Source organism: Cephus cinctus, unplaced genomic scaffold, assembly GCF_000341935.2.
Source record: "Cephus cinctus unplaced genomic scaffold, Ccin1 Ccin1_scaffold0101, whole genome shotgun sequence".
In the NCBI taxonomy this organism is placed as follows: domain Eukaryota; kingdom Metazoa; phylum Arthropoda; class Insecta; order Hymenoptera; family Cephidae; genus Cephus; species Cephus cinctus.
In genome coordinates this window covers 26,906-53,888 of record NW_014332838.1, presented here as the reverse complement: position 1 = coordinate 53,888, position 26,983 = coordinate 26,906, and the positions used below count along the sequence as shown (strand labels likewise).

The following is a 26,983-nucleotide window of genomic DNA, read 5'->3' as shown; positions in this document are numbered from 1 at the left end:
AGATGGCAATGATAGCTCGCGTTGATTTCCTGGTGCGGTCTGCACGGCACGAGCCTTGGCATTCAGGGTAATATAGAATAAAAGGAGGACCGGTGGCACGCCTTGGACCATTGCTGAATCTTCCGAGAAACTGAAGATAGCAGACTTTGATTATCCCGGTGAATTGTTTAACCTACATTCTTGTAAACTAGATGTTACGGTTAAATGGAGTATGTAATTTTTGGAAAATATCAGCTGCATTGAGATTGGCGAAATTTCATTGAAATATATTCAGTATAGATATACACGGATGATATTAAAATCTTTCTTCGAAAGGGCATGTACGAGTATACATGTATATAGGGTTATGCTTTAAAAAGCACAGCGGAGCAACCCTCGAAGGAGCATCCCCCTAAAAAATATATGCAGGCGTTCGAAACCCTGTGAAGAATTCTTGGGGATGATCTTCGCCCGTCCTCCGGATATATCGCGGTGGTATCTACCGTCGGATATTTGGAGCCGCGCGCGGCTTTGGACGGGCGTCGATCCATTCCGAACCCGGTTCATTTACCCTGGGCGTCACCCTAGGAAACTTTTCACTCTTCTACCGCGACTCCGATGGGGCGAATGGGGACGACGGGGTCGAGGAGTCTCGTTGAGAGAGAAATTTTCGCGGGATCTTGGACGCCTCATTTGAGCCTCTCTTAAGCGTTTGACGTTACTACTTCCACGTGACGTCTTGCCGGAGACGGGAGCCACGTGGATGATTTAAATAACGTTGACAAATTCAGTCGTTGCCGCGAAATCACCAGTCATTTCTTAAAGGATTATTGTTTCCGCTCGGTTGTCGCGAATTATCGGAGAACGACTTCGGGGCACTCTTCCGTCTGTACCGAATGACTGAGCAGGGGTAGAGAGACATTTTTTTTTTTTTTTTTGAGGAAGATAAAAATCGTCCTGTCCTCCTTTCATCGAATTTTGAAAAATAATAGACCCGGACGATGCAACTCGAAACGTGACAGAATCTCTTCGAGCAAACCGGCAACGTCGTGACATTAAATTAGGCGACAATGACGTGGTCGAAATTTTCCCCTAGAACGTTACAGGGATCGTCCGATACCAGTAGCCTTTTTTTTATATTCCCTAGATATCCCCTAGCTACGGCAAAATTGTAACAAAGGAACTAGAAGTCCTTGCCGGTATCTTTGACACTGTCAAGAATTGTTTAGTCATGGGGTTGATCTGTTTTAGGTATTGGGAATGGATATAAATTAATCGTGCTCCCTTATCGATAAATAATACCAAGAAGAAAGGAGAAAAAAAGTGGACGGAGAAAGCTAATGGACCGGAACGAGAATAAGGAGCGTATGTGGTACATATGAAATGTATGTTCCTACGTAGATCGATATGCGAACATATACACAATGGCCCTTTGTGATATCTATTGTGGGCAAATGCAAGCCTTGGTCCACGTGATCTGTGTAAATCTCCTTTTTCGTTAGCTTTTCCTTTTTTTTTTCTTTTTTTTTTCATGCTCTTTCTACCATTCTTCGTACGTTTTTCTCTCTTTATCTCTTTGTATCAGTGGCTCTCTGTAAATCGTACTGAAAAGTGCGTATCAAAGCTCTCGGGGAGCGCATAATTAACGATTACAAAGTATTTCGTTCAGATGATTATCAGTCTGCGCCGGATGCACGGAGTTCACCATCCCCCATAACTTCCGGCACTTTGATGTGCACGCCTTCTCTTGTTTTCTACCCCATTGTGCCTAGTCTACCCAGTATCCAGAGCGTACTACTCTACCACTACCCTTCCACTAAAGCATGGAGAGCTGTATTATACTATAGATATATAACCGCGACCGATGAAACATAGATATACATTTGCGTGTATACACATATATACGTATACGTTATATTTCAGAATAGCCAGGCTGGTTACATTAATTGGCGCCCACGGTGAAGCATTTCTTTCTCTTTTTTTCATTTCTTTTCGAAAATTCTCCACGTTGAGAATCCAGCTTACTGCACTCGTAACTGCAATCGTATGTGAATGCAGTCGTAATTTCATTAATGAATGCTATACCGTAATATATATTACGTAGTCCAAGATACTCAGAGTATCGTCAGGTTACACGGCTAACCAGCCGTGTACAAAATAATTCTTTGCCAACATTCCAGTATTCGCCAAGTGTAAAGGGGTTCCTGTATTGTATGCAAAATTAAAAAAAAACTAGCTATACGTAATTTTATCACAAATGGGCAACAGTTTAGTTTCAGGAGATTCGTTCAGTGTTAAACCCGATATACCAAACGTTAGGGCGAACTTAATGACGTGTCAGGATCATAATGGCGCATCATCATTTCGTCCAAGGTATATAAAGCATATGTTTTAAAGCTTCAAGTAATCGTCCATTAAAGTACAAACGGCCTGAGAGTCACAATGGGCAGCGCCCAGCGCAATCCCGTTCGGCGAGACGATTAAATTTAATTATCAAATTTTACGATTATTCGGGGGCGCGATTCAAATCCCGACAAGGACACTCCAAGCAAGGGTTAGAAAGCAAGAAAAAAAAAGAAGAGAAAAGCATTCACTCGAACTACGCACACGAAGCTAAGGGTAAAACCTAATAAAACTATAAACCCAACCCGATCCTGTGCTACGCGTTACGCCTGTTTGTACCAAGATTAAAAAAAAAAACCATTGCATCCAGTCCAGGTGGTAACCGTCGGAACGTCATTACACAGCACGTTATTCCAGCCCTAGAGTCCAGCATGCAACTGGCAACGAGACTCCATAAAAATCTAGTGCCTCAAATATTTCGAATCCTTGGGACAAAGCGTCATTAAGCGTCTAGTTCGTATAAGTTGACCCCGTTTACGACAAGTCGCCCTGAACCCAATGAAAATTTCACCGGAGAACAAAGGACACGGCGTGTGACCCCCTCTACTATGAAATGAGAAAAAATGTATTTATCGCAGCTTTTAATGACGGACAGGGGACTGTACCGGTGACGGGTTCCTCTACTTTCGGTAATAAACCAAACACTGCTTTATTGCCCGGAAGACTCTCTAAGCGACGAACGATTCGGACATTCGGACATTCGGCGAATTTCCGGTTTTATAAGCGCATCGTTAGCGCGTAACGTTCGCCGTTAACGATTAACGATTCATTTAGGATTATTTGGTGCACCGTCCAAAGAGGTTAGGTTAGGTATACGTATATAAACCCTATACCTATTTCATCAGCAGTGTCCTACCTACTGCCTATCCAACCTGATAACGGATCGTCCACGTTACCCCCCTGAATCCTTCGGATATACGATCTACCCTTAGAACGTTCTCACCCAACTAGGACCAATCCTCCGTGTCACGTGGTACCCTAAAAACGTCTCAGATCATTCCCTGTCAAATGGTCTTCTACGAAGGGATTTTCCACGTACCAACTATCCGATATAAGTACTTAACCCTTTTTACCGAGAGTGTCTCGGGGTAACGCACTGATAGCTACTCAACCAATGCACGTTGGATGCACTTCTCAAGAGATTCCGAGAAACCTTTTTTTTTTTCATTGCACTACGCTAAAACCCTTTGCTAGTTTCATAAATCGTAAGCATTTAACATTTTATTTTTTTATTCGTTGCTCTTTTTTTTTTTTTTCTTATTTTGCTTCATTTACTTCGCTATGCCGAGTGCGCACTAAGGTCTTCAACGGATCATATCTCGGTTACGTGTAACTACCCAGCCATTTTCGAGCTAATGTCAAACGCCACTGACTCTAACGTCCCTACCATGTACAATAGTGTATAACTATATTCTTACTCTGTCTCTCTCTTTCTCACACGTACCGTATACCTCTGTCGTCCTGTTTGCTCGATACTTTTATTTTATAATCCACAACGTTATGAGCACTTTATCTCCGATAGGGACACGCGGGCGCCTCTTAACACCTTTCATAGTTGGCATGCTCCTGGCTCTTAGCGATTGTCAGCAAGTACTTTGTCTAAGTACACTCACTGCATAAGTGCTCCGCCTTGAGATATCGAGCCGCGCGCGGGCTTTCTCGATTCTTTTGCGAGTCTTTGACGCATTGCTACGTGGATTCCATGACCATTTACCAGTTTGACCGTGCAGCGCGATATCCGAGTAATATTCGTTTTCTCTCTTCGTGCTCCATTTTGCTTTTCGTATTACTGTACCGCGTTTCCACGTGGAAACGTGACTAAGGAAATACGAGAGGGAGGATATATGAGAATTGATGTAGCGAGTGGATGATTTTATACGTTATAAAAAATATATATGTATATACAACGAAAAGTGCTTTAGTTAGGAGCTTAGCTATCACAATAGCGCGCTGGAATAATGAACCCTTTCCGCATTTAGTTTCTACCTGGTTGGTATACCTGATTCCCATACATGCACTTACGTTGGTATGAGACCGCTGTAGTCGGGGTATGAAGTTTTTCCACTAGGTTTTGCACGCCGGGTATTTTTTTTTGTCTTTTATTTCCTCCATTTTTCTTCATAAATTTTTTTTCTTCTTTTCATTCTACCCCTCTCCCTCTCGCGTCTCATGGCTTTTTTTTCGCATCTACTCCCTCGGGAACGAGGGAAGTAACCCAGTCATAAACATCCTGTAGGATAATTAACCCTTTGAGGACTTTAAGGCTTTGACGATTTTAATAATCTTAAAAGACAGCGTGCTCTTGATTAGTAGTACTTCTATGTGAATCTTGCCGACAATGGTCGGCCGTACTCCTCTTCCTCAGTTTAGTTACGTAGGTTTTAGCTTTTCTATATATCCACGCAAGTATATGGATACCTCTTGTACAATAAAAAGAGAAATCGTTAAATCTTTTAGGGTTTATATGAGATTTTAGTTTTTTGTTGATATATATATATATATATATATACGCATGAAAGATTATTATTTACATGATTCGTTGTCATTTTAATCTCGATTCTCATTTTATATGAGATTTTAGTTTTTTGTTGGTTTAGTTACGTAGGTTTTAGCTTTTCTATATATCCACGCAAGTATATGGATACCTCTTGTACAATAAAAAGAGAAATCGTTAAATCTTTTAGGGTTTATATGAGATTTTAGTTTTTTGTTGATATATATATATATATATATATACGCATGAAAGATTATTATTTACATGATTCGTTGTCATTTTAATCTCGATTCTCATTTGTCAGTGAAATTCTTTTTCTTTTATGGCTGTACGATTTAAAAGGTGCATCTATTCGTAATGGGGATATACGCCGATTGCGATGCACGTTTGAGAACAAACGAGGTCGACTCGATCCAAGAATCGCATCGGGTATGGAACTTTTGAGAGGCATGGTACCTTTGCGTGGATATGCCACTTTGAAGTACTCGCATAAAGGCAGTCCCGTGCGGCATGACGAAAACAATAAGCGGTGCACATGAAACGACCCTTAGCAGCTAATAACACACGTGGATTATTTCAAAAAGGTAATTTCTCCCCGTACCTCGCCCGCAAAGTCAAAGGGTGGCGCCTTTATATCGTACCGTCTCTACGAAGTATGCTATAAAATTCCCTAGGGATACTTGTATCATAATTTATAGCGTTAATTGAATGACCCAATAGATTTTAATGACGTAACGATCAATTAAAAATTGACATGACTAGTTAAAAAGTTAATAAACACTCGATGGGTTGCGTTGGTTTGGATAAATATTTGACGTTACGTTCTTATATATATATATTTGTTGTTCGATATTAGACTTTCATGTTGGTACAACTGTAACCCATATAAGACAAGATCTTTCGATTTCTGATCTAAGGAATTTGTCTTTTAAAAACGGAGCACTACCATTTTCCTGTATAAGGATCAAGAGTTAAAAAGTTACTAAGTCACTTTTACGTAGACGAAATTCTACGTCACGGCGTCAGTGGCGTTACTTCCAAGAATTCAAAATCCTTTTTTGTTCAATTTAAATGACTCCCGCTATCGGCACTCACGGTGTGTTTACATCGCAAGCGGTAAGCGAAGATAACCTAAAAATCAGTACGTCTTGAAGTTCTAGCAAGGGCGACACAATGGCCCCTCTGTTTCTCGTGCGCGATAACCCCGACGGGGCACGCAACCAGTGTGATTAAATTTAATTGATAATTAGAAACCTGCTCGTAAACAAATTGTCCGATAAATCTCGTGATACGACGAGGCTTCTTTTACTTTTCACCGTACTTGTATATCGTCGTAAATCCAATGACCCGCGACTTCCTTCATAACCTCTCAATTATCGACACGTTCGTGTACGAGCTACTACCGTGACGTTGCCATGAGATTCCTTTCATTCGGTGTCACGTAAAAGACCCATTTTCATAAACGTCAGATGGAATACAGTCGCGCAACGTAAATTCTCTTTTCGTCCTCTAATCTTTACGAACAAAAAAATCCACCCGAGTACCGTTGTCCCTTTTGCAAGATGCATATACCAGCTGCAGGACAGATATTGAAAAATGTCAAATGAACAGTATATCAAATGTAGTAACGTTGCAACGTTATGCACTTAGCGATTGCATAAATGTTTATCGATTACAAATAGTCGAAAAATGAAAAACAAAAAAAAACGTCTAATCTTTTTTGCTTGGTACTAGAAGATAGACTATGGTTAGTCAGTATGCACCTGGGTGGTCCCCGTATATTTTCCATAGTGTTCAAATCCGTAACAGGGCCCATGGTGAACCCTGGAAATCTTTGAAATTCCTAGACTAGTTATTTACGGGCAACCAATTTAAAGGCTGGCACAATTCGTCTGCAGGAATATCTTTCTCCCCCTCCCGTTCCATTCTCTCTCTCTCTCTCTCTCTGTCACTCTCCATAGAAAACAGCTGGGACAGTTTTTAGCACGTGTCGAACTAAACTAAACGAAACCACAGGGTAAAAGTCACGCTGTCAGAGACGACATGGGGTGTCTTTTCCAAAGGGGCAGATGTTTTTCGTAAAATAGGAAATCTAAATAATTACTCGTTGAGCTCTCAAGGCTTAACAGTGTTTCGAGTATCTGTAACAAACCGGTACAAAGGTTAATATAGATCCTTTTCGACTCGAGTCAAAGATCCTAAAATCACCAGCACAACTGTGCATCATTAGACTATGAGATCAATTTTTGTGAAAATTTTGATTTACTATTACTACCCCTTGTATTAGTTTTACCAAAAATTTGATACCAACAGATATCCCCTTTAGGTAGTTTCGCTGAAGGAATCTATAGAGGACAGATTCGCGATATCTCAAAAGCAACGTATCCTTTTACCGTCGGCTTTCGATCGTCTTCGAAATCCTTAATAGTTCAATTCGTGTCACACGCGATAAGACTCGAGGATTCGGGCGTCCGTAGCGTCGTAACGCCGAGTGAAGTGACGTATCGTAAAACGATGAGAGCCTTTCTGCTTTTCCTTCCCTTCTTCCTTCTTCTCTCCCTCGTATAACAATAAGATACAGAACACCAGTCAGACACGGAACGAACCGTCTAACCTAATGGATAAATCAATTTAAGTTAATTCCTTGTATTACAAGAGACAAAGCAATTTCTCATCTCACGTGCAGAGGGCACTTCGGTTTGATGAGCATTAAACAATTTTTGGGTGTAGGTCTGTTTGGTAAGGGGTAAATAAAAAGGGATCCTCTGAAGTGGAGTGAACTTGTGCGAGTTTAAGTATTCGGGCTTGGGTTAGAAGTCGTCTAAGTGACGGAGAATGATTACGCTAATGACATCGTGCCGAGGGCGCGGGGAGGGGAAGGGCCTTTAACAGGATAGGTGCAGACTGGTACGACATTCGCGGCACGCGATTCTGACATCAACAACGACATCAACAATGCTCCACACTAATGTTCTAAGAATATTGCCACTTTTATCGGATTTACCTTTATGGTATAGAATCGCACAGGTACTGCCAGGGTTTATTGCAGTTCCTGACTGCCAGTCTGCCATCCGGCCTGAACTCGCTGGTCGACTGGTATTGGTTGTATAGCGAGTTGTGTTACGACGATGACTTATTGTACTCGTAACAAAAGTGTATGGTGAGCTTTATTCTCTTTCTGTAGAGCGTGGAGAATGTTATGCAAGCTGTAAGACAGAGAGACGCGAATCACGTGTTGATTTAGATAAGCGATTGATATATATGATAATGACGCTAAATGACTTATGGGTTGTGTATTATGGATACTGGTATAACGCTTATCGTTTAATCGTTGAAGTTTTATTATTTTTAATCATTGGCAATCACGTTTTTTAATGTGTACTCGATAGTTTTGTCGGTTTGATAACGGTGGAGATACTCTTTTTCAATTGTTAATGCTTCTTGCGTTCTCCTTGTATAGAAAAATGTACACATCTTACTATAAGCTAGGTTGGCCGAGCGGTCTAAGGCGCCAGATTTAAGCTCTGGTTCCCGTATGGGAGCGTGGGTTCGAACCCCACACTTAGCAAACTTTTTTTTTTAATTAGAAAATCTTTTTTTCTCGTCATTTATATCAGTTATCAACTTGGTATGTAATTTGTGAATCGAGAAAATAGATTTAAAAAATTTGTAACACACTACAATGTATAACACACTAAAATGTTATACGTAATACAATAAGTTAGACGGGACAGGGTATAGCTTATTCTACGTTAGCTTCCGATTGTAGATTTGAAAAGATGTCGCACGAAAATAGGCAAAGTCAATCTATTTTCAAGCTGAGGCCGTGATTAACATACTATTTGGAATGACGGGGTCGCGCAGAAGTCACCACGCAATTACGAAAATCCTGTAGCTGAGATAAATGGTGCTAGCTTTCCTAGCCAGTTGAGTTTCACCGGAAAAGACTCTTGGAACTGATGGAGATGGTAATTGGCCCGAGTATAAATGACTTGATGAATAGTCATAGACAATTAGGGAAAGTCAGATAAACCTACGTTCCGAGCTGAACATAGTCCCGTTCATTAATCCAACGATAACGTCAACAGACTAAACTACCTCGCAGCATCCACGAGGGACGTCTTTTAGGATCGCGGCAATGAAAGTTACATATAAAAACGATTAGACGCGTACTTGCGTTGCAGTTAGGAAAATTTGTGGAAAACTAAGACACGAAATAAGAGCTGTTAAGGGCCAATTAAGCCCATTAAGAAATTTACCAGCATGGGTAACAGCACGGGACACCGTAAGAGCATCCCCTAAAGTTTTACACCGTATTGGTATACCCAATGGGATTTGAAAGCATGGCGTCCCATTGAAGCGGCTGTCACAACAATTTCGCGAAAAAAGGCACAACAAAAGCCTCCGACACTTGTAACGTCATTGCGTCACATCTGTTGTCATTCTCACGTTACCGCATATCTCAGCTTTCGTCATCGGAGACAGAAGGACAAAATCACACGTACGTATTTCATAGACAACCCTTGTAACGAACAAGACACAATGCAACCCCGTGCAACCCCTAAAGTTAAGGGGGTCTTCGTAACTCCACTCTTGGCGAAACCACGGTTAGCTAAGGGTCCCACTACCACGTAAAAGTGAAGCAAGGACGATACCTACCAAGGGACGACAGAGGGAGAGGGAGAGAGAGAGAGAGAGGGCGAGAAGTGGGGTTGGAAAGTTTTTTAGGGTGCGTGTCCAGGAATCACGTCGCCTTTCACTTTCGCGAATCAGCCGACAAATCGTGTCACGTCGTAAATTCGGTAACTCGATATTTCCCGTTTGCGAAAAACTGGAAAATCGTTCTCGTGTCTCAGGGTTAGGAGGATCTTTTTTTACTTTTTATCTCTTTCTCTCACTCAACTTACCCTTCGTCTCTCTCTTCTTCGCTCTCGCCCATCCCTCTAGATATTCGTACTGGAATCAACATCGAGTTTCCAGCATCGTCCGTGCGACTCGAAGAAATCGTATTTGTAATGCTTAGGCGTGCGCAAGGGTGACGTGCCGTGAAATCGTGTTACCAGGAATCCCGAATGCTAAATTCATTTCTTCTCTCGGCTATCGCCTCGCGTTACCGTCACTTGGGACTTTGGTAAATACGATTTAATACAGGGTTGCTCGGTCTGGACGTTTTAAAGTAAAAGTAACTCAACGTCAAAGCGCAGTGACTCAAAACGACCTTCAAGCGGGATTCACTGCCGCTGATCGATGTCACGTAATTCGATGACAGAATTGAAGCAGGTTTACAACGACGAGACAATTTTGAGGTATTGTGCTCGCAGGAAAAAAAATTAATCAACGAAACGTCCAAAACCATAAATAACTATAAGCAACTTGCCCGTACGTGGTTCGGACAATGGATGACAAATTGTGTGAAAGCAAAACAAACCAAAGTCTAGATTGAGCTGGCTGTGGATGCTCGGCTAGATTCGCTACTGTCATCAATATAGTTGCCTATAGGACTTAATCTCCTGGGACCAGTGTCCGAGAAGAAAAATGATCTTTTTCACGGATACGTCCATTTTGACCCTCTTACCATCGGAGACTTATCCCATTATTGTTAATTCCACTAGATACACTTGACGATCCTATTTATCCAAAGTGGTTGTAATTATCATTAATACAATTTTCTTTGGCTGATCGATCTTGAACGTTGCGAAAATGAAGTCTGAAATTTTTCTTTTATACTGTACATATATATTTTTTCTTTTCTCTTATTCTACCCCATCACAATCTCGCCGAACACTTTTGTCGGAATAGTTCCGCTCTTGCGGAATTGCACGGGAAAATTCTTTTGTATCGCGAATCGGATCGGAGCTGCGTGAAAAAAGTCTTAGGAACGTTGCCGTGGCAATCGTAAATGTTTAATATCGTGATTAAAGGCGCTGGCGCCTCTCATTATTATTTCAGTCTGGAGGACATTTCGCCTCTGTTCTATATATAGGTACCTACTACCTACTCAACGTGGACCTCCTCGTCATTTCTTTTCAATTCTCACTTTCACCTGGCTTAAAGATCCTCCCGAAAATTAGCCGTCTAAATATTTAAGGTCTCCTCGGGGGCTGCCGAGCCAAGTCGCAAAAAAAAAGCACAAAAACCGTCTGCAGTCCGTATTATTGTTTCGCCCACCCAATAGAAAGGCGTGATCCTTTCCATCTGATGAGTTTTACCCTTTCATAAATGTTTCTCCTTGCGTCGAATCTTTCACTTTCTTTTTCCTTTCCAACCCCCGCTACGTTAAGTCGATAGGAGAGGATCATTTTTTTGAACGGAGAAAAAAACAATTCTATAATCCCATCGGACCGCCGAATTATTTGCATCGGTGTATATGGACGCTCGTAGGCAGCACGAAGAGCGAGGAATATACGTAAATAAAATTTCACGAGGGTGACAAAATGGTCACACGCTCCAGTGCTGACCCTCGGGGGTCAAAGCGCGATATCTATGCGCTCTGATTTTTTTATGTTGTTTTCACATAGTTACGTCCTTCAAAGCGGGATGAAGAGAATAAAATGGATACGACTCTCCGGGACAGAATATTATAACGGTCCAGCGAGAAGGGGATAGCGAGAAGGGATATACTTTCGAAATACCACAGATTTCGCTAGATTCGATTGTTTCGGAAGTGTCCGAAGGTATTTTCAAATTTTGTATCCATATCCCGACAAATCCTTCTGGCTCCTGCAGACTTTTCATGAAAGTCTTTTATTAGCATACAAAACCTTTCGCACTGTGAAATGCGCAAAATACGAACTCTCTTCACATCCCTTGCTCGCTTATTTCACCCACCCGATTATTCCTCTTCTACTTATTTTCATCGAGATACGTAGGTTGGTATATCATGACGATGGCAATTCAGAAGATATCATCTTTCTCGTACGTTGACAAGGGGCGAATTCGCGTCTTTTTCTTTTCACTCTTTTTTTTTTCTTCCTTCCAATCCACCTCCCTCGCATTCTCTCGCTTTTCCCTATCTCCCATCTCCCTTTTTCACTCTACCCGTTATAACGACGATATGAAACTTTTGCATATGACGAATCGAAGACTATTACCATTCAATCTCTTTGCCAGGTTCATTTGCATCCCATCATCTCCCCTATTCCACTTTACATACGTTCATGGACGCGATGTGTTATATGGGTTTGTCATGACGTCGTATACAGATAACGTGTAATGTATAATGGGCGAGAGAGTTACCTTGTGGATTATTCGACGTATGTATTCTCATATGACAATAGCCGTGAGGCTTGGTATAATCAAAAGTTCAAATAATAACGATGTCTGCTGATTATCAGTATCGGATCGCACTTTGTGTAGTACGAAGTAAATATAGGTATATCCTCACGGTTTAGTTGCGAAAGCTAAGCGTTATGCGGGAAATTTGATTTCGCATATAAAACATGTAGTTTTTGTCGATATAAAAATTGGAGATGCCGGGTATCGAACCCGGGGCCTTTCACATGCAAAGCGAACGCTCTACCACTGAGCTACATCCCCTCTGAAATTGACTTTGTTTAACATTGTTACAGAAACTTGATATAAATTATTGAGGATTAATTTATGCCTTTATCGATACAGTTTAGCACGGTATGGAATAAGTCATAAGATATGTCGATATTTTTTTTTTCCATACTATTAATCACGATATTGTTACGTATGGAAAGTTTATTATTTTCAGTGGTAATTTGATTGATAATCTATTAATTATTGTAACGTATGCGTTGTATAATGGATTAAATGTATTCGATAAATTCAATCGACGATATTATGTTATATACAATTTTTTGAGTTGCGAAGGTCCCATGGTGTAATGGTTAGCACTCTGGACTCTGAATCCAGCGATCCGAGTTCAAATCTCGGTGGGACCTTGATTTTTTGCATCGCACTGTGTCTATTCTTATCGCGCGTTATATTTTTTATAGCTTCTTGGCATCTGTATGCTCGATGGCACATACGTAATTCACCGTCAATCGGAATATCGACAAAACTTAAACAACTTTGATTCGCACGATCTATTCAATGAATTATACATATATTTTGCGCGATTGATACACACATCGCGTACACAATAAAAAAAAAAAGGTTATTCTGACAGCGGTGGGATTCGAACCCACGCCCTTTCGGACTGGTGCCTAAAACCAGCGCCTTAGACCGCTCGGCCACGCTGCCTCCGAAGTTTTTGTCCTAGAAAGTACTTGAACAGCTCATATCAAGAAATAATTAAGTTATAGCATCAAATAAGAATGTAAACACAGCAATTAGAGTTTGAACGTGATATCTCATCGCCGGTAATAATATTCTGTTAATATACTTGCAGCGCACTTGCGCAAATATTAAACTGACACGTTGCTTGCATAATATCTTGGTGAACATTAGAATACATAAAAGTATATAATATTAAATGAATGAAATGACCCAAGCGCTAATATATATTCAGTACCTCGGATCGATATTTTATCCCCTAAAAGTATAATTGAAGTCTGGTGTAACTGCAACGTCATTATGGAATCGCAGCGGCTTTATTATCCCTTTGCGATTGCGTTGCGTAGCGATAAGATCACGATATAAAAATTCATGCTCATAACGCGACTCGTACAGTTTTCTTATTCTCTTTTTCTTCCTTACTTCCTCTTATCAGTTTCCCAAGGGATGCACATAAAAAAGACGCTCGCACGCGGTGCGCCCGTAGACAGATCGATAAATTTACGTAAATATCCGGACCCAGATATGAGTCTCGGATAGCGTCGGATTCGACGTTGGAAATAAAGATCCCCTCGTTACTTGAATGTACGACGGGAGAGAGAGAGAGAGAGAGAAAAAGGATGAAAGTAAGAGCGGAATAAAAAAGAGATAAATAAAAAGTAAAAAGCCATTGGCGAATTTACGTGGCATTTCACTCACGTCGAGAGTAACAAAACTCTACAATTTCAACGTGGATTCGACATAGACACGTTACTACCTATTTGAAAGTAACACTTTGACTTTTTTTTTCCACTTTACGGATCCTCGAAAAAGTTATTTATACAGTTAGTGTCTACTTTCATTCAAGAGTACCAGATAACCATAACCTCACCTTATGTCGGATCCTCTTTACAGTCTAGTTCCGTCACGACGGTTTTGCACTTTTTGAAAAACTACTTTCACTATACCTATTGTCATAGGTACTCCGTACTTTATATATGATAAAGCAACTTACTGAAAACTCAATTCTCAAAATACCTGTTTAGCATCACGTTTAGCAGAATCACGCCACCACTTTAGCCTAATACTCGTTGGCTGTCGTCAGAATGATTGATCGTATCATCTGCCCATCGGCAACAGGGATGATTCCGATGACTTGCATAGACTGAATTACGCGCGCATATTGCATATCATAGAGAAAATCCATATACGGGCTCTACGTGTTCTGAGGATCATTACGAAATAAACTGCCTTAAGCCAATTGCGGATGATGGATTAATTGTATTTGACGACTCATCCCGCACGGAGTCGTGAAAATACGAATGCGACGTCAAGCAAATGGGGTTGGGATAATTTGAAAATGGCAAAATACTATTGGCAAGATGGTAAATACAATTTATACGCCTGTTTACAATGGTCACAACGTGTTAACTTTAACGTAATTTGAATTCGCCTAAATGTCCGTGTCGCTCATAAGGCACTGAACGTTATCGAAAATTCACAATGAGTATCGAGTATCGGTAATTATCGTTTATGAACATATCGGTAATGGCGTATCGTCCCAATAATCGTCAACGTACACCCGCAATAATCATGGCGTTTAATGATAATTGATGCAGCCAGGATATGCAACCTCCACATAACGCGTACACGCCTATCTGCGACACATTACTTGCTATGTATTTGACTAACAGTCCCATTGTCTATCGTGAATGTCGACACGCCATTATATACGTGATTAGTCAATATTTTGCAGCTGTTGATCTTTATCGGTTTAATACCGGGTGTATCGCGACGAAACGTATTCTGATTGGATCGTATATAAAATCATTTCGTCAAATAGGACAAACAATGACTCTTTGAAATACGTGGCTGCGCGTGTGTGTATCACAGCGAACAATTCACTGTTGCAATTGAAATACGAAGCCTATTGTTAGGTTAGGTTAGGTATGGGTATAGACGATAGTATCGACATTGACGTTAAGCTGTATCCAAAAATATTGGACGGGTATCGAATCACCCGAAGCTACGTAATTAGAGGTAATTTTCCGAGAGCAATTTACCCCTGAAATTTAAAACCAAAAAAAAATTCCGATGTACTGCCGGGCTACGTCCGACTACATCATCCAGCTAACCCTATTTCCTCCTCTAATTCCATTTTCGCGCACTCCCCGGCGATCGTATGTCGTGCGACTCGATTTTTCGGCAATTTCGCTCCGATACGCGCGCTCGCCGCGCAACCTGGAGAATTTCAATTAGATTACCACGGAAAAACACATTTTCCAACAGCCTCTGGCAATGACGAAGTTTTTGTCGTTTGGCTCTAATAGCAGCGCTATTTCCTAATAGCGCTTTTACGTCGACCGCGTGTACAATCAATCAGCCGATACCCTATATCGTGGGTATATTGAAATTTTTTTTTTTTTTTTTTTTTTTTTCCTAAAAATTACTAAATATGGATATACTGTTGAAGTTTTTTAATTTAATTTCAGTGATAAAATCACGCCGAGGCTATTTCAGGTATCGCGAGAGTATCCTTGCGCGATTCTAGGGAAGAAAAAGAAGAAGAGTAAGTAGAAAAAGATTGTAACCCTAGTAGGTCGGCAGGTTCTCGGGTTGACGATGCGGGAATCCCTAGAGAATCGACGCATGACGTAATGCCAAAGGAATGGCAGCACAGCCGACCCCTTTCCCGTTCCTACTGGTCTTGCAACCCTCGCGCCACCTTGACGATGCCGCCGTCGATGACGCCGATGCCAGGAACGCCTGGTTACCGGTGGGTGGTTGAGTTCCTGATTTTCTCCCTCGGCGCATCAGCGATAAATGCATTTATACTCGGAACTGCATCGCTTGCGTTGAACTCGCGTTACGGGATATGGGGACGTTGGACGTGTTACGTGCAGTTGGATGCAGTTTCGCCTTAAGTGGATTATAAACGCGATGCGATTCCGGGACTGCTTTATTACGCTGCAGTGAAGACGAATCTGCAGTAACGTGCATTTTTTTTCAATCTACCCTACGACGATTATTGGCATGTCCTAATTGTTTGGCTGTAACCCTTTTTTTTTTTTATTCGCGTATAGTATACGTATATATACGAGCAACCCCTCTCGTATGGGTGCCATTTACCATTCAACGAGACTTATTGTCTTCTTTGAAACGAAGTTCCTACAGGGGTGCCTAACCAGTACGATCGGTGGATCCCGTAGGTTCTCGAGAAGAAAAAAAATCATCCCGCGTCCTGCGGCTATTTGTCAGCAGGTTACCGAGCAGTCGCTCGCTACGGGAAACTGAAAGGCTGCAGCGTACGGGTCGATATGTTGTTTCACACTTGAGCGCTTTTATGGACACTCACAAACAAAAAAGGAGAAAAAGAAGAAAATAAAAAGCACCGGTAACCCCGTACGGCCAGGATGACCCCGTCGTCCGAAAATTAAATCGCGGAAACCCTTATAAAATCTCTGCGAATTTCGCTATTTTCTGGCTTCGCTAAAACGTAAACACGAGATCCCATGGGTGGTTGGTAGTTTAGTGGCTTCCGGAAAAAAAAAAAAATTATTCGACCATTGACTAATTGTTTGCAACGGACAAAGGTCCATCGAGGAAATTCTTCCTACTTTTCCCCTTTTTTTTTTTTTTTATTATTTACTCAGTTCTCTCGATTTCACTGAAAATCATTTCAATGAAACTCTACACTCGCGATTTCATATCCAATCGCCAAATACTTTTCAAAAACTTTTTTTTAAAATAAAATTCACAATTTTTTTTACTTCATACGTTATCATTGGTGTACAAAAAAAATCATATGAATCTCACCGATAGTTACGCCCGAGACTACGATCGATGATCGATGTCATATGTAGAAAATCATAAGTCATCCATCGCAATTGCAATGTTATTATGCCTCTATGTGGGCACTACGTGCCGAAGAATTACGAGGGTGGCTAAGTCCACCCCCCGTGGCGTGACTTATGCACCGCTTCATACTAATGAAGATCTATCGTCGACTGCAGAAACACTAATTCGCTGCAGTCAAACGACTCTCTTTGACTGCATTTTATTTCCTGCACTTCTCCCTGCACAGCGAGTAGCATATACCGAGTGCAACGTGAGTACCGATCGCCATTGAGAAATCAGTAATCACAACGGTGTTGACAAATGACCGCATGTTCGATACGTTAACATTAAAGACTTCGTGACTCCCGGGTATCGTAAAAGTCTATCTGACCCGAGTATACGGCATGTAGTATGCATATACGGCGAAATGAATCATACATCTCAAAGTCCCTTTTACTTTTCTAATACGCCCACGCGACGTTTACCAGCCCTAGTGGCCATGCTCTTTTTTTTTCCAAAATCCTTTTAGAGACAAAAGCACGATAGGAAGTAATAAAGCTCTCCTGACGATTGCCTTGGCGTTGTGTTAATCCTTAATTTTCCAGGACACTGCTCGCGAACGGGCATTGTTAGACAGGGGTGTATCCTTTGAGAATAACAATTAGCGATCTTAATCCTAAAGGCCTAAGGCGCTACGGGCTACAGCCACGACTACGTAGTATCCCATTATATTTTAGCACTCGAAACGCAGTCTCGTAAACATTCTTTTAATGCTTCCTGCGAGAGCAAAGAGTAGTGGCTGTACGACACGGGAGAAAGAAAAGAGTGGGACATTGCAATTAGGAAGTGTAATTACCAAGAGGTCCTTCGAATCCAACGGGATCACCCCCGCCATGCCCCTCTAGAATTTTCATCCGGCATATTTCATCCTTAGGATTTTTAAAAGTAGCTATATAGATATATCTCAAGGAAAAGCCAAGAGGCGTCAAGGAATAAGGGACGAGACCCTCGTAGAACATAATAAGAAGAAAAAATACATGGCGGGCTTTTTAAATGTTCTTATCCTACACGGCCGACCTGCATTGTTTGAATATAACGATGACATAAATGAAAACTCATAATATTCAAATCACTTGATGCGATTGGCTACGCTTTGCCCCTGAGCGTCGTATTTATGTATTTGACGTCGCGAGCAATAAATGGGATAAATCGTAACAGATAAAGACCTCCCGCCGAGTCTTGGTAACATTTCTCGCAATTACGTTCCTTATCGGTTTCTTATCGAACGCGTTAAGTCACCCTTTATGTGACGTTAATCCATTCATCACGTCGTCCTTTGAATACCGTGGCGACACGATGCTGAAGGGTCACGTATTTTTCTTCGAGCCCACCACTCCTTCCGACGTGTCTGATACTTCGGCAATCGCTGTACGATAATCAGTGCTACCAAGAGACATCAGTACCGATCGAAATTGCGTATGATATTTCAGTAGGTTACTACCTAGGTAGATTACAGTCGAGAATTCCTAAACTAATTCCGAAATACTCGGAACGCTTGTCTACGCAAAGCTTCTACCTAGAAACCCAGTTTGTAGTAGGAATAAATGCTTGCCGGCAAACCCCTCTCTCTTTCTTTCTCCTGGAAAATATCGGTTCCGGTAACTCGAGTGTTATTAGGTTGGTATTACGTATCGGCTAAAGGATTTTAGGGCTACTCTCCCTTCGCAATAAGTATATGTAGGTAAATACTATGGTACGTACTGACAACCCTAAATTTTCATCCCAGAATCCATTTCCGTCGCGTGCTGCTTGTAAAATCGACACGTCCGGTTGTCAAAGTGATGTCACCCGACGACGCGGCATCACTTTTAAATTCGATCAATGGGTGAGACCAAGCGTAAAACACTTTTAGGGTTGAACATTTTAAAGCCCGCGCGCATTCGACACAAGCGAATCGCTGTTACAAGCGTAGAAAATAAAAAGGGGGTGAAATACTCATCGCGGTGAGAAACTCGTGGACGATTGCTCCCCCCCTTCTCCAACCTCCTCCTCCTCCCTCCGGGGAAAATTCATATAGTAGTACCACCCTTTGAATCTAACAGCACGGCTCTCTTTGACAACCGGAAACCAAAGGTATCGATCTCGTCTCCACTTGGTGCCACATATGGATGCACGTTTTACTTATGTGTATATTGTATACATATATATATATGTGTATACATGTATATTACTGAGAAATTTCGAACGCTTGAAAAATTTTGATTTTTCAAAATCCCTCGGGAAATCATTTATTTTGGTTTATCCGATGCAAACAAAAATATCGCTGCCAAGAGTGTAGCGAAAGATAGAAACGGACGTGAAGAGAGAAAAACAGAAAGAAGAAAGAGAGAGCAACGTTGTCTGGTAGCTGTGGTAGCAACCTCGTGTAATTCACTTTGGACCACTCTCTACCTACTACAACCTTCAACCTAGTACATCGAGCATACGTGCAGAATGCAATCCTCGATAAATACCTATATGCATAGAGAGCCGTAGATGCACCAGCTCGGATCGACAATGATCCGATTTTGAACCAATCAAGAGCGGTCTCGCGCTCAATTTACAATCAGCCTTGATTTTAACGAGTCGTTGTTCGCCGCGAGTGCCTATCCTGGCTACAGACCTCACAATGGGAAATATCCGTGGAATTGTGGGTATGACGTCAACCATATTCATCCCTCGTATGAAAAGGCAAATCAAGCCTTTTTTTTCCCTTACAAATAATATAAGAGCCACGCTGGATCTGTCCCTCGTCTCTCGTGTCTCTCGGTTACATAACCTGCTCTTTAATTAGTAGGTGAAGAATGCCGAACGTAATTCCGACGATGCTGGCAAGTGACATAGTGGCTACGAATTGCCGTGTAAATGCAGGCGTGCGTGCCCGGCTGCGTGATTCCACTGAATTGCGTGTGGATCGCACTTTAATTTAGCAAAGTACCTTTATACCTGGACTACGCGTGACGATTCCGGAAGTACCTACAGTATGCACAGGCTATTGCCTATGGTGTGCGCACGTGAACGTGTCGGAAGGAATTACCGATATTTTGCACAGGAGGTAACGTTATCGCGACTAATTTCATTTTCGCGGTGCGAACCGATCGGAGATTAGTTTTACGCTTCCATGAGAGATTGCTAGTAACTATGATATGGATATACAGTGAGTTAGTTTAGAATTTTTCTTTCTTTTTTTAGTCACGTGAGATTAGATTGGCATCTGGTTCTAGACCCTTTGTGAGATTAAGTAGATCGATCACACATGCTGAACCAATTTCTCTGGTCAGCTGCTCATCAATACCGGTAATGGTTCCATCCCCACGTAGTACGTGTATAAGCTCGGTACTCCTCTAATGGGCATATAATCGTTATGCATATAGCGATAGGAACGTAGATACATACGCTTGTCCTTATATAGGTATGTAGCTACATGCCTGCGACATACGGTACCATTTACATATGCAGGCGCTGCACCAGCCGATGCGTGTCACTCGGATCCATGCAAATTTCAATATCCGACTTGAACCTGCGTCACCCGTCCCGTCCCGCCTCACTGACAATTATTGCCGGCATGTCAAGGTGAAATCCCTTTATTTTGTCTTTTTTTTTTTTCATTCACGTCAATCCCAAATAACCCCGAAATCGGATGGATTTTCCATCCAATGTTTCGTTTCCAACAGCTACTGCCTACTGCATCTGTCACTCGCATAATGCATAACGTACCGTGTGTACGTCGGTGGTGTTTGCATAATTCATGCACCCAGCCGCGTTATTACAACGGAAAGCGTGTCAGAAGAGGAGAAGTGGTAGAGGAAAAAAAAATATAGGAAAAGTTGGAAAATTCATTTGAAAATAAAAAAAGGAATTTTTACCGGTCAACGTTATGCGCTCGATATATGCACGGGGTCAAAGGTCGGCCGGAATCGACATTTTTCACGAATTCTCAAGCACCACTCGAAAGACTCGCTATCGGGCAAAGAGACTCGTCTCGGTACTTGCTCATGTAAAAGTATTTGGCTGCGAACGAGAGTCGCGTAAATATTCAAACAATTTGCATCTTTCCCCTTCGGCCCGTTGCCCGGGTACCATTTCCAAGATGGATGCCGCCACTTTGCGAGATATACGTTGAAAGTTTTAGTACCCACTAAATTTCAACTAGCCCAGTAAATATTCTTAAGCTCGCGAAATAAGAGGAATACGACACTTGTTGCTGCCGTGAATAAGAAACTCCCGGGTACGATCGAACCGCAAGGAAGTTCGTTGAAAATGGTCGAGCCAATATCAATCCTCTTACGATTAGGACAATGAAAATCTGAATCGCACCGTATAAACATATATATATACCTAAGTTGAATTCCTGAGGAATAACCGTATAGAGCAATCTTGCTAGAATGGCCGCAATCAGCATCGACTGATCTTTATTTCGATGTTTCCCGATAAATTCACCATAGAATCCAAGCACAAACGAGACAATGGAGCGCGTAGAGCTTCGTTACAGTGGGTGTGATTGTCGTCCCATCAAAGTGGACAGTTTACAGATGGATTGGAGGCTGGGATGATGTGTGTGGCGGTGCTTTCACGTATAGAGGATATATATATATATATAGATAGAGTGTTAGCAGGGAGTAACGGGGGAGACTACCGTTCTCTATAAGCGCGAGCTATTACTCAGGTGTAATTGCGTTCGGGCGAATACACGCGCCCCTATAAAAATCTGCCATACCGACCGAGTAAAACGTATATCTACACACTTACCTGTACATCCATACGAGTGCTGAGCGCCACACGATGCAGCACTGCAACGGGCAGGCAGGCATTTGCCAGTTTCCAAGCACCCCCATACCACCCCCAATTCAATTCAATGCCACTCAATCAGTCAATGTAACACGTATGTACCTACCTACCATATACCTACCGGCTGTAATGAAACTCCGCTCTATCCTCTGGTTCTGGTGTTAAGTGCACGTCGTTCACTCTGTTGTGCAGTCGAGTTTTGACGTATTATCGAAATATCGCATTTTACCCGGCGATGCATGTTTAATTGATAGACCAATGCAAAGTAATAACCTTAAAAATGTTGTTATTTTTTTAGTCTGGATTTGCAAGTTTCATAGTTCGTCCTATTCTTCAAGTCCGTTTTTCTGTTTGCCATTAGTCCTATATATACCGCAGTCTTTGTTTTTGCCGACTTTCAGGACAAATACGAGATCACGATCCGTAGCGAATTCATAATCTCCGCGAATGACTTAACTAAACGCACCCGCAGACCAGAAACGGGCCGTAGCGAATTCACCCTCCTCTCGGAACCCACCGTTACTTTCCCATCTAAATGCCCCGGGCCCGTGCAATCTATTCCAGTGCGTACGAGACACTCGAAATCATATCGGAACCTCTCTATGCTTCGCTGGACCACGTCCATGAAAGTTTACATACGAATGTCCCTAGTTGGATACTGAAAGAGACGTTTCGCGTTACCGTTTCGTAACTCTTGGACCGTTGCTATTGGTACGTCGTATAGATACTGTGTATTCACTTGGTTCGTCCCCGTGGTAGTTTCTATACTGTCTGCCAATGTAATATATCGGTATGGGGACGAAAGGGGTCACCCTGTGATTGTTAATTTTTCTACAGGTCCTCCTCTCTTGGCAACTACAAGATCATTATGGTCAGCCAAAATGATTAATCGAATTTTCAACCCCCTTTTTCACGCGCATCGCCACCATTGTACCAAAGACAGAAGGAAGGGAAGGGATGACTTAGTTTACTGTTATTTCTATGCTAATTGTATCAATTAGCATAGCGGTTGTAGTATAGTTGTGCATTTTGCCAAGGGATGAAAAAGGGTCACGTCGAACGTCCGTTTCGTCGTAAATTCGTCGATACTCCTTGACGGATATGGGTGGCTCGCTGTGTGTATGTACGGGGTTGTACCAGTCATCCCCAATTCGCATCTAGATTAACACAAAAGGAAGAGTCAATATCGTAAACAATTTCGTTACAATGGACCGCAGGGTAGAAGACACAATGACGATAAATTCATCGATATACGCACATGGAGAGAGGGTAAAAGTGGTTATGTATATGAATATTTGGGCAGCGGCCAAACATTTCGTCGATATCATAAACCACAGTTTCCGGGGTGAAATTTCTTTGAAAGGTACCCAGGGTGACATAACGAGTTCCACCGCGTCGTAAATTCGTCGATATGTAAAGCAGGTTCGTACGTTCTTTTACCTTTTTTTTTTTCTTCTAAACCTTTTTTTTCTCTTCATTTTCCTTCTCAGCTTCTTTTCACCCCTTATTGTTCTCGTGTCCTTCTTCGTTCGTTCTCTCGACCGCATAAATCCGTCGATACAATAACCTGGGACTTTCCGTACGTGGGCCCTACTCGTATCCACTGTCCCCACATAGTAGCGACGCTCGGCCAATTGTGGCGAGTTTACATTGTCGTCGCCGGAAATTCGCTCGTTGTAACGTGCTACCATGAATCTTATATCGTATATCCTTTGAGGGATACCTGAACGTGTTACGTGCATATACGTTCATTAGCATAGGAATTGTGAGAATGATACACAAAACTTTTTTTTTTTTTGAAAATGTGACGCACCCTTTCTTAAAGTCTCGTCGAATTCGTTCGTCACATCAAGGACCTGGTACAATGGAAGTTCCGTGTGATCTGGATGCTGTGGATAATTTATTTTAGACACTTCAAGATGAATTACCAAAAAAAAATGTAAGTAAATGAAAATTATGTATAAAATGTTTTTTGAAATCGTAAGAATTTTTTTGGACATAATTATTTATCGTGTTAATGCTTCGGAAAGTAGGGGCTCTGTGCATCAATGATTGTTGTACGTGGCTTGGACCTTGATTATGGGTTACTATAGTCGTAGGGAAAATAGCATTTATATTTTAGCTTTATACCCTGATTATGGTTAACTTAAACTTTAAACTGGCGTATCATCGGGGATAATGTCGGATAAAAGTGCGAGACGATCTTTGGGGGGTGTACGCTGTAAGGGAGTATGCAAAATCCCTGTGATATTACGTGAATTTTACGATCTAGGACTTAGTTTGCATATCAATAGGATATCCGCCCTCATCTAGGGGTGGCTGTTGGCCCGCATTTATTTTTTTTTTTTTTTTTGGAAAAACGATACAGCTTCAATAATTGGATCACACGAACTTTGATCGTAGTCACGTGCCCTAGATTGTCATTTTAGTACCACGGTAAATCCCATCGATCATGACAATATCCATGGTAGAAGAAGAAAAAAAAACGAACAAACTTTTACGTATAACTGGGAAAAGTGAATTCTCAAGTTTGAAGACAGAAAAAGAAAGTATGAAATTTTATCGATAAACTTTTCCCGTTACACGTCAAGAAGCTCCAAAGAATATTCTATTTAATAAAGTCCTAATATAAATATCGAAGATTAATCGAGGCATAATGCGCTCGTTAGGGAATGATAAACTACCCTTGGAACGATAAGAGCCAAGTCACTGTCCATCAATATTACCTACGAACACCCTCAACCCTCGAGACTCAAGACTCGAACATTCACTTACCGTATCGAGAGTAAGTACTCACCCTATTGGCAGGAAGTGAATATCAACCCTCTTAAGGAAAATAATAAAGTACCCCCTCAGCCCCGATAATTATATCCCCTATTTCGTTTCGATAATAAAAAAAAGACAAAATAAAAAAACACCTTTTCAACCCTCCAAAAATTATCTACACCTTCACTTCTCCCTCCCATCCCTTTCTTTTATCTCAACCGTATCAAACTACTTGAACCACCTTTTTTCATCGTCACGCTCACGTGAACGTCGCTCGTGACGTCTTCCGCGCTTTATTTCGATTTGTACTTACTCTTGCCATTTCCGGCATAAGTCCCGACGATCGTACTTCCTTCTATGCCCGGGATTATACTTCTGGCTGTTACACCCCTGACGATTACGCCACCCCTTACTTCAAGACTTGGCCGGAGAAGACATAAGCCATAACCGTAACGCAACGCAGAAGGTCGCTTTAGTTCGGACGAGCACAAATCTCCCGTAATGACAGATAGATGTCGAGCGACCCCTCTGTAGCAGGGTTTCAACTGGATAAGAAAATGTCAAGGGGTTGGTCCTCGGGGAAATGCTTTCCTCAAAAATGTCCTTTTGTCAAAATTCAAAGCGAGTCACGTGGTCCGCGTTTAGCCAGGCAGCGAATGAAGTTTAAATTTTAAAAATGAAAAGTAATAAAAATTAATTAAAAGGTTTCGACGAAATTAATTGAAATAATTTTAGTGTTGGTAAAATCATACGTCCTGTATTTAGATTGATGAAAAAAAAAAGAAGGAAGAAATATCAAATTTATTCATTCGCGTAAATCCAGTATGTTCGTACTCTCGATATCATATCTACCTGACCGTATGGAATAACAAAATTTTATCGTCTGCACCTGACACATTTACCGCTCTAAAGGGTCGCACAGTTAAACGGAAATATTGCAATTCGAGTCTGGAACGAAATTCGCGACGACATGCCGTAATTCATACAGCGACTAGTATACGTTACGAACGTAAAGTACCAACCATGAAAGTTCCAGACACGATGTCGATTGGTAGTGGCGATTTTGCACGCTCTTTTTTTTCTATAGCCTTCGCTTTCTTTTTTTCTCTCTGATTCCCACCAAACTTCCTGTAGTACGAACCCCTACACGCGGTAGGGGTAGTCCACACCAGTCAACGCAGATTGACCATTTGACCATTAATTCCAATCACACAGCCCGCTAACTTTTAATTACCAATAAAAATGCCCGAGCGATGCCTGATGAGGGAAAAATTACCAGGCAAACGTGCACCCGAGCGTCGTACTGCAGATCGATTTCTTCTTTGGCCAATGGGGGAGCCCGGAGAGAGAAGAAGAGGGCAAAATGTAAGAAAATAATAAAAAAAAAAAGAAAGCTAAATAACGAAGCGACTCTGATCGTGACAATGAAACTCCCGTTAGACAGAGATTGTACGTCAAGCATGTACGCCAGCGAATATCCGACGAATGGCCGACGTTCAGGACGGAAATGAGGAAAGCGAAAAAACGTGTCTAAGTTCGCCCCACTAGCCGACCTAAGTGTCAGCCAGAGTGTTGACTGAGCAATTGAATAAAGTGGAGGCGTCAATATGTGACGACAGTCGGATATGGCCGAAAGAAAAACGAAGACCAGCATTCACCCTCGTTACTCCTCGGGATGGAAGATAGAGTCGGGAAAATCCAGTAGTTTTCGCCTGCCTAACTGTCTGCTTACTGTTCTCCTTTTTTTTGTCCTTTGCTTTTTTTCCTCTTTCTCCCCACGAACCCCAACCTCCTTGAAGGGTTTGTCGCGGTCGTTACCAGTAACGCGACTCACCATGCGAAACTTATCCGTTTACTGAAATGCTCTTGTACGTGGCTATGCGTTTGTATGAGCATTTGTATGGTACGCTTATACGAGAACCAGGAAAGTGAACGCCAGTAGGTGCGTTTCCGTTGGTGTTCGCTAATTTTCAGTTTCACGAGCAACCGACGTTTCACCAGACGGATTTTCTATCGCGAGCCAGGAAACCTGCACAACCGTTGAACCTGGGGTTAATTATAATTATATGGAAGTTAATTGTGCCGCAGGAAGCCGTTTGCCGTACTTACGATACAGAGAGAACTCTGGCTAGGGGGGAAAAAGGCATAAATAATCGCGATGGAATTCTCTGTGTCGTTGCGCTTTTAATACGACTAATATGTAGCCAGCATCGATGACAATAACTCATTTTCTAACGTCGTTCAGCGTCATTGAAATATCAGTTGAATAGGTTGCATTATCATTATCGTGTATGCATTGATTCCGCTTACCTGTCTCGTATACGAACTGCATTTTACATAATCCATATGCACTCCAGAAGACCTAACCTCACTTTTACTGAAAAGTCTGCACCGTTGGATTTTCATGATAATATTCTAGAAGGGATCGACGTTTTCTTCGTTTTTAGGGGGGGCGGG

General features: G+C 41.8%; 4 non-coding genes across 4 annotated transcripts; 2 read left to right on the top strand and 2 right to left on the bottom strand.

Moving 5' to 3' along the window:
* Nucleotides 1–8,360: 8,360 nt before the first annotated feature.
* Trnal-uaa lies at nucleotides 8,361–8,444 on the top strand. The gene has a single exon. It is a non-coding gene; the product is annotated as a tRNA-Leu (tRNA).
* A 3,896-nt stretch (nucleotides 8,445–12,340) lies between these two features.
* Nucleotides 12,341–12,412, bottom strand: Trnaa-ugc. The gene has a single exon. It is a non-coding gene; the product is annotated as a tRNA-Ala (tRNA).
* Nucleotides 12,413–12,711: 299 nt separating this feature from the next.
* Nucleotides 12,712–12,783, top strand: Trnaq-cug. The gene has a single exon. It is a non-coding gene; the product is annotated as a tRNA-Gln (tRNA).
* A 221-nt stretch (nucleotides 12,784–13,004) lies between these two features.
* On the bottom strand, nucleotides 13,005–13,084 carry Trnal-uag. The gene has a single exon. It is a non-coding gene; the product is annotated as a tRNA-Leu (tRNA).
* Between the last annotated feature and the right edge of the window lie 13,899 nt (nucleotides 13,085–26,983).